At 35.7% G+C, this 9,511-nt stretch overlaps 1 pseudogene; it reads right to left on the reverse strand.

The window, feature by feature from the left end:
• Positions 1-7,827: 7,827 nt before the first annotated feature.
• On the reverse strand, positions 7,828-9,511 carry LOC140857975 (uncharacterized; annotated as a pseudogene).

Consider the following 9,511-nt stretch of genomic DNA (forward strand, 5'->3'; position numbering starts at 1 on the left):
ATGGCATCTGCATCCAAGAATATTGTGGCTCAGTTAAATATGGATGATAAGCTGAACAGTGATAGTTATAATATTTGATACTGAAGAGTTTGGTATATCCTTGAGGAACAGAAGGTTATAGAGACAATCATACGATAGCTGAGTTTGAGTAAGATATTTTTGCTCAACATAAAAAAGATCAGGAGGCTTATTTAGCTTGGAAAAGAAAGAATAGCATTGCTCACATCATGTTGTTGAACATTATGCAAGATGATCTCATGTGTGAGTTTAAGGAGTATGACACAGCTTAGGAAATGTGGCTTGTCCTAAAAAAAAAGTTTGAGGGTACTTCAACTACTAAGCTAAGGAGGCCCACTATCAGGTTTAACTCCTATAAGAAGCCTCTAAATAATATTATGAGACAACATCTTAGGAAGATGTCAAACATGATAAGATAGTTGAAGGCAGTTGGCCATACCTCACTGATGAGCAACAGGTTCAGGCTATAATTAGATCCTTACCCAAAAGCTGGAAGCATATGATAATTATTATGATGCACAACGATAATGTAAAGACTTTTGATGATATGGTGTGTCATTTGGAGCTAGAAGATGAGTGCCTTGAGGTAGCTAAATTTTTCGAATTAGCTTTTGTGGTTGAATCTAGCTCAAGCAGGCTCTTGGTTTTAAGCATAAAAGAAGTTGAAAATTCTCCAAAATGGGCAAAGAAAAAGGATAAGTATTCAAATTTGGTAAGACTAACTGGTGCAATAGAGGCAAGTATGATGGTAAGAAGAAGGATAAGACTAAGATGTACTACTACAAATGTGGCAAATCGGACCACTTCATTTGTGAGTGCATTGTGCCGAAGGTATACTCTTGCTCCATTATACCAAATTTATTCTTCTATATTTAGCTGTCTTCTGCTTATCGAATCATGTCCTATGTAGACTATAGACTCAAGGAGTCATAGATCATATAGCTAGAGATAGTGAAGCCTTTGTGGAGTACTGTCGAATCAGTCTCGATATAAGGTGGATACGTGTAGGAGAAAATTCTAAAGCTAGAGTGAAAGGTTTCGACACTTGCAATTTAATGCTAAATGGTTGTCATATCTTGCTCCTACATGCAATCCTATATGCACCATATATTTGACAGAACTTAGTTTCTGTAATTGTTCATTTTGGTTTGAGATATAGTTTGAACTTCTATTGTACTAGTGTTGATATATATTTAGGGATAACTTTTTATAGCTCTAGACATTTATTAGATGATTTTATGGTACTGGATGTTGATTACAATTTTTTATTAATTATGATGATAACTATTTTTATTAATTGCATCATGAAATAATATGAATGATGATGTGAATGTATAGCATGATAGATTAAGTCATATCGAGCAAAAGAAAATAAATAGATTAGCTAGAGAAGATCTTTTGGGCTCACTCACTAAAATAGACTAGCCCATTTTTGAGCATTACTTGACAAGAAAAATAATCAAAAAACTATTTGGTAAGAAAACAAAGCAGAAGCTCCATAGCAATTAATTTACTTTGATATTTATGATCCAATAAATGTGAGCACTAGACATAGAGCCTTATATTTCATTACATATATAGATGACTGCATGTATTTTGATCATGTTTGCTTGATCTCCTATTAGTTAGAAGCATTAGATTGCTTTAGAAGATATTTAAGTTTGGTTGAAAATCAACTAGATAAAATAGTCAAAATTCTAAGAACTAAGTGAGGGTGTGAATATCTATATAAGTAGTTTAGGATGCTTTGTAATGAAAAAGGGATACATCGACAATTGATTGTTCCTGAAGCTCTGCAATGAAATAGCATTATAAGAAGAAGGAATAGAGCACTTTTAGAAATTATCAAAAAAATACGATTCCTTAATTATAGGCTAGAATATTTCTAAAAAATATTTCTAATTGACAACCATTTATTTTTCTATTTTTTTTATCCTTAATTGATCAATATAAATTATCAAATTTTTAGCATATTTTTCATGGAGACATAATCTTTGATTGTAGGCTAGAATCTCTAACTATAGGCTGGAAATAATTTTAATTGATAGCCATTTAGTTTTCTGATTTGTTGATCTTTAATTGATCAATATAAATTAGCATGATTGATAGTGATTTATTTTCCTAATTTGCTGGTCTTTAATTGACCAATAAACAAGCATTGATTATATTTTTTGTAATTACCATATTGGTGTACAAATCATATATATATATATATATGTATGTATGTATGTATGTATGTATGTATGTATGTATGTATGTATGTATGTATGTATGTATGTGTGTGTGTGTGTGTGTGTGTGTGTGTGTGTGTGTGTATATATGTATATATATATATATATATATATATATATATATATATATATATATATATATATATATATATATATATATATATGGCCTGAATTCTGACCTTGAGGTAGGTAATTCCAAAATTCTCCATAATTCTCTTTATGCGCTTAGTATTGACATGGTATCAGAGCAAAGTTCTTGTGATAATTTCAATTTTAAAATTTTTTAAGCAAATTTTTGCATTTGGATATTTTTTGGCCTGGTCTCTTGCCTGTTGTAAACCCAAACTATTCTGATTTGGATTCTTTATTTAGCCTGAATGATCATTCCTCTAAGTGTTGGTCCAAATCCTCAATTACAACTTTGCTAGATTGAATTAGTGAGTTTAATTTGGGATATTTTTGTCTGTGAAATTTTTTTTGGTCATTTATGCATCGATGATTTTTTGTCTACTATGATTATCTCTGTAACCAATCTAGCATAGGAAACCATCTCCAACAATCTCTAGCAACTGGTTCAGCATTCTCTGAAGCAAAGACTAAAATTCTTGGATTGGTTTATTCTCTTTTGCTCCTCACAGCAAGATTATACTCCATTCATTGGTTATTTGGGGTTATCTTGATTTGATTTAATCTTGGTTTAAATGGATTTTTAAAATAAATCTATTTTTATTTTTGTTTGTCTTAACAGAAAAACTTATTCGCTGTAGAAATTGACACTACGATGTTTTATTATGGGGCAAAAACTGTGGGGTTATGTAGATGATATTGAAATAAGGCCAAGAGAATCAGAGGTTGAAGAATTTAAAAAGTGAAAGAAAAAATAATACAAAAATTGAGTTGCATCATTAGCTCAGTAGAACTCCAAATTGGCATCAATTATACATGCATGACTCGGCCACTATATTGTGGGAATCTTTAAAAAATATCTATCAGCAAAATAATAATGCCAGGATATACAATCTCGCCATAGAAAGTAATAGATATACTTAATGAAGCAAGACTGTCCAAGAGTATTACTCTGGAGTTATGAATATGTGGCTTGAATATAATTCTATTAGATATAAGAATGTATCCCTAATAGCTCTTTTGCTATATGCGATTCACAAATATATATACATATATATATATATATATATATATATATATATATATATATATATATATATATATATATATATATATATATATATGAGGGATCAATTCATGATGAAGCTCATATATGAATTTGAGATAGTTTATGCTAATCTGATGAATTAAAAGCCAAATCCTAACATGGGAGATTGCTTTAAAGAAGTATTGTATGAAGAATTAAGAATTCTTTCTCAAGCTCATTAGGACAACCATGGAGAAACTTTAATGATTGCTTTCACAACTCGTGGTGCATCTAAATCATGTGATCCTCAGAATGTCCAATGTTACTCATGTAAGAAATTTGGACATATTGCAAAGGGATGCAAAAGTTTTTTTTTGCAACTATTATAAGAAAGAAGGGCACATCATCACTAAATGTCATTGGCGACCTTAGAATAAAGATGCAAGGGTTCTCCATATATATATACATAATTATCAAAGACTTTCTTATCTGGATCCTTCCTACAGACAACCAATCCTCTGTAACATTCTAGCCTTTAATCTCTATTGAGTCCATTCAATAAATGATTCAATTAGCCTTATTTGCCATAAAAATTTTAGGCAAATATTCCTCTAAGTTTTGGTATTTCGATTTTGCTGCATTCAACCATATGACTTCTTCATCCACTAGTTTCTGAACTTTATCTTCCTATAATGGTCTTTCTAAAGTTGACATTGCAAATAGAACAAGTCTTGATACTATCGGGATTGGTAATATTACTTCACACAATCTTAATCTAATAGATGCCTTTCTTATTCCTAAACTATCTAGTAGTTTACTCTCCATTGGTTAACTAGTCGAAAATAATTGTAAAATCTCATTCTTATCTACTAGTTGTTTGATATAGGACTTGGAGTTTGAGAAAGTGATCATGAGGGGGGTGTGAGGAGGGATGGCCTTTTACTTTGACTCAAGCCATTGCAAATAACTCTGCTTGTTCTATTTTTCATGAAAATAATTCAAATCAAGTATGGACATTATGGCATATGAAGTTAGGACATCCAAAATTTTAAAATTAACAGTATTTGGTTTTGATCTTTTAGGCAATAAAGTAACTCCTCCTAAGGAGTTTTTTTTGTTCTAGTTGTTATGTTGGAAAAGTAAGAAATTATCTTTCTCTAATAGTTCTTATACCTCTATTAAAGTTTTTGAACTAGTACATTTTGATGTTTGTTGTGCTCCTGTGATTTCTAGTTCAAGATACTTATACTTTGTTACATTTATTAATGACTATAGTCATTTTACATGATTATATTTGCTGAGAAATAAATTTGATATATTTTTTGCTTTTAAAGCCTTTGTTTCCACGATTGAAAATCAATTTGAAACTATATCAAAACTTTACATTCAGATTCAGGGGAGGAATATACCTCAAATGATTTTCAAATCTTTCTTCAAACCAAGGATATTTCTCTCAAAGATCATGTGCCTACACTCCTCAGCAAAATGAGATTGTTGAGCAAAAGAATCAACACATTCTTAATATTACTTATACTCTTATGCTTGATGCTTCCATCCCATCCACTTTCTGAGATTAAGTAGCATGGACTATTATTTACCTAATTAACAGACAGTTGTCCCCAAATCTTAACAATGAATGTCCTTATTTTTGCTTATTTCAAAAACAACCAAATTTTAGTATCTATATACATTTGGGTGTGTTTGCTTTGTTCACCTTCCTCCATTAGAATGAAATAAATTTTCTACACAAACAACATGATGTATTTTTCTTAGATGTTTAGCAAATCAAAAAGGTTTTTGATGTTATGATCTAGAGGTTAAACGGATCCCTATTTATCGACATGTGATTTTTTGTGAAAATCATTTTTTTTATGACACCCAGTATCTCCTAATACTTCTTCTTGTATTTCGCATCCTTCCCATTACTCTTCTATAGATTATTTTAAGCTCAGTTTGGTTTATAAGCAAAAGGCTCTACCTTCTCCCCTACTAACACTTTAATCGTCTAGGTCCCTACCTCTAGCCCTCCTACTTCTCATGTTCAAGAACCTATCATTCATCTATCATCTTGTGTAAGTCATCCACTTGATCATTATGATTTTCCATCTTTTACCATCCACTTGTCTATATTGTTATCTGTTTTTGTTCCTCACTCATATTCTCAAGCTATTAAAGAGGATTATTGAAAGTAGGCTATGGAAGAAGAGTTGAATGCTCAGATATCCAACAACACATGAAAGATAGTGCCATGTCCTCTTAATGTTAGGCCTATTGGTTGCAAATGGATTTATGGAGTGAAACTATAAAATCTAATGGCACTTTAAATAGATATAAGGCATAATTGATGGCCTTAGAAAACCATCAAGAATCTAGTATTGATTATTATGAGATATTTCCTCTAATTGCTAAAATGACTATGATCTGCACCAAGGTTCGCTGTACCGGTATCAGACGGTATGCCGGTGCCAGACCGATATGGTACGGTACCAGTACCGTACCGTACCAACATTCGGTATGCCCAAGCATACCGGTCCGGTCCGGTACTCTGCATTTAATTTCTTGTCGAGTGTCTGTGACACTCGTAGATGTCTAGATCATCAGCATAGTCTGAAGGGACGTCTGTCCAACCCTCTAGCCAAGCTGCATCGTACTCTCGAATATTCATTATCCCATAAGGCATCCTCTCTGGATTGTAAGACATCTCAGACCTCTCACTAAAATTCTGACTCTGAGAAGTATCCTCGAGATGATGGTACAGTTGTGGAGGAGCCCATCCAAATATGTCAGTAGCAAAATCTGATCCATAAGATGCTCCAGGCTGCATAGGATAGTAACCACTAGAAGATGATGCCTCGGATGCACCATATGCATATGGATCATAAGGTGGCTGTGGATAATAGGATTCATAATACGAGGATGATCCAGATACATTCATGGACCCTACTCCACGTGCAAGATCGTCCGTAGCTGCATCATATGCTGGATGACCTCTAAGAGCCCGTCATCTATATGAAATCAGCTCCCCATGATCTCTACCGACTCGTCCACCATGATCCCTATCTTGTGTGACATGCGTAAACTGAGACTCATCAGTGAATCAAATATCACCCTGTGACTGTGTCTTATAAACGGTGGTCTCCTATTTTTCAGTTCCTCTCTGATCATCAGATCCATGGCTACTACTATCAGTATCATCATCACTCTCCCTGGTGTCCGTATCTGAATCAGATAGCTCCTGTACTTTCGAGAGTGGTGCACGTACAACTATCTTTTTCTTCCCCCCCTTATGCCCCTCTGTGACTGAGTTTTCTATGATTGGGAAGATGGATGCCTTCTTGCTGACTGTTGGGAGGATCGTCTATACATCTCTCGCTCAAATCTCTGAAAAGATGTATCAGATAGCGAGTCATGTGATGAATGAGTCCCTTGTGTCCCTTCAGACTGTGGCTGATCAGCTGGAACCCTATGTGGAATATTTTTTTCTGCCCATTGCCCTGGATCCACCCTGATCTCCCTTGCCACCACACTGGCTGGTCGTAGAGGGGATCCTGGCTCATCAAGCTCTGGCTCCTGCTGCTGACCTGTAAGCCATCCGATGATCGGATCGTCATCCTCGTCGGCATAATCATCCAGCATCGGCATAATCATCCAGCATCGGATCAGTGTACTTCAACTGAACTTCCTCCTGAATATATTTTAGCCTCAACCTCAGATTGTAGTGAACATATACAAGATCGTCGAGATATTTTTATATCAGATGATTTCTCTGTTTGCTGTGGATAAGGACGAAAGTGGATCAATTATACTCACAGCCACTAGCAGAGACCATCTGAGAAAGAATACGGATAGCTATATGTCTTAAATTTTCTACTGAGGTTTCAAAATAAATCCATCATTCAGCTACAAAAACAAAATTACATATCAAATTTGATGATATTATTAAGCAAAATTATATATCAATCTAAATTGCTCATTATTGATATGTAATTTATCTGAATTCATCTGCTTTTTACTTATGACAGCTGATGGAACTCCAAAACTGTTTGATCCCTCTCTAAACTATTTCATCTGAAATAAAATATATTTATTATTTATAAATATATCAGATCGAATTCAGTTGAATAATTACATCTGTTTTAAACTAGCATACCTCTTGCAGACACAACGATGCGATTTCTGGATCGGACACCATCTTATATATGATATTGCGAAGAGCAGCAAGAAGCTCGCTATCCATATCTATCCCCGGAATAGTATACTGAAATCTCAAATTCAAGTAATAAGCTGCAGATAAATTTCAAGACTGATTAAGCATAATTTTATTTTCATGCTTCAAAAAAATATTTTAAAATATTTTTGAATCCAAACTTACCAGCTAGATGCAAATCTCTGCCCATCTAATAGTCCCAACGGTGCTCAATAATGTTAATGCTTGGGATCATTCTCACTGATCTGTTTCTTTGCCCTCTCCATCATGTAATATAGGAAGCCCATCTGGAGGTATCTCTCATTGTCCACGGTGCGAAGCACCTCATATAAAGGCTTGATAGCCTTCACTATCTTCTCAACTCGCTGCCAAAATGACTGACTCGTCACTAAGTTCTCCACATGATTTCCATCAGTGCCGGCCCTCGCATATCTGCTCTCCTGCCACTCGGCACTGACAAACATCTGACGTAGGGCTGTTTTCTTCTGAAGAAGACTATCAAGTGCTATGTAGTTGGTAGCAAACCGTGTGATATCCGGTCGTAAGATCTCCCCCCCAGTATACATCCACATCAATGAAAGAACCCATGTGTGGTTGTAAATGAATCTAGTAATGATCTGGGCAATGTCCACTACCTGCTGCACCCTGCGAATCTTTCCGATATCCATCAATATAAGATTAATGCAATGTGCAGCACATGGGGTCCAGTATATTTGCGGTCGCTACTCCATCAGCAACTCTCCGACAGCCTTATATTGTGGTCCATTATCTGTGATGACCTGCACGACATACTGCTCACCCACTGAATCAATCACCTCCTCCATCAGACCAAGGATATATGTGGCATCGTGCATCTTATCTAAAGCATCGATTGATTTGTGAAAAAATATTTTTCCATCACAGTATGTCAAAAAATTAATGATGCTCCGCCTAGTAGGACCTGTCCAACCATCATACATCACTGTCAGACCGTATGTAGGCCATTTATTTTTGTAAGAAGCAATCCATCTCTGCAGATCCTCCTTATTGCTGTCAAGAAGCTGACCATAGATGTCCTTAGGTCCTGGAGGATCTACACCCTGGCCGGCAGCCTCTATGGCTGAAATAGCAGATCGGTAGTAAGGATTGGCTACTGTATTTGCTGGAATATGGCTGAAATAAAATCATGATCCAATAGCTCGCCACATATCCTTCTTCTTATCTTTTTTCAGCATACTGTCAATTCTCTGCTGCTTTGAATCCTTGCTGGGCAAAGCATGTGGATCCAAATCCCGAATGCTGGCTCCTGTTGGAATATCTCTGGAGGACCTCCTCCTACTGTCAAAAGCTTCCAACAAAGAAGACATGCTGTGTCTGCTCCCTCTACCATCAGGCTCTCTGACTGAGGTAGTCCTCTTGAACTCAAATTCTCTCCTACCAGTCGCTGATCCAGATCCTGATTCATTGCATGATGGTTCGAATCGATCTCTGTACTGGACCATCTCCTCCTGCTGGTACTGATCCGCCAAGCTCGCATAAATGGCAGCCTCAATCTGTGCCTCCTCATCATCTGGAGCAGGAGCCTCCTCTGACTCTCTAAAGTGATAAGAAGGTGGCTCTGCAGCTCGACGGTCTACTTCGATCTTTTTCTGCTTTGCCCTTTCCTTTGCTGCTTTCGAATCAGCAAAGTACTTTTTCATCAATTGTCAGACCTCTTGCAGATATTTCCGACACATTGACACATCAGGATAACCACCAGCCAGATGCTGCTTCAACCTAGTCACTCCTCCTCCTTTGAACTCTGTGTTGCACCATTTGCATCTCCAATGATGCCGAGCCGAGAGCATCTCGCCATGATCCCAACCGATGTCATGCTCTTGATCTTTCTTCTTACTCATTTCTGCAGATATAACAAAATACTAA

This window comes from Elaeis guineensis, chromosome 5 (genome assembly GCF_000442705.2).
Source record: "Elaeis guineensis isolate ETL-2024a chromosome 5, EG11, whole genome shotgun sequence".
Classification (NCBI taxonomy): Eukaryota; Viridiplantae; Streptophyta; class Magnoliopsida; order Arecales; family Arecaceae; genus Elaeis; species Elaeis guineensis.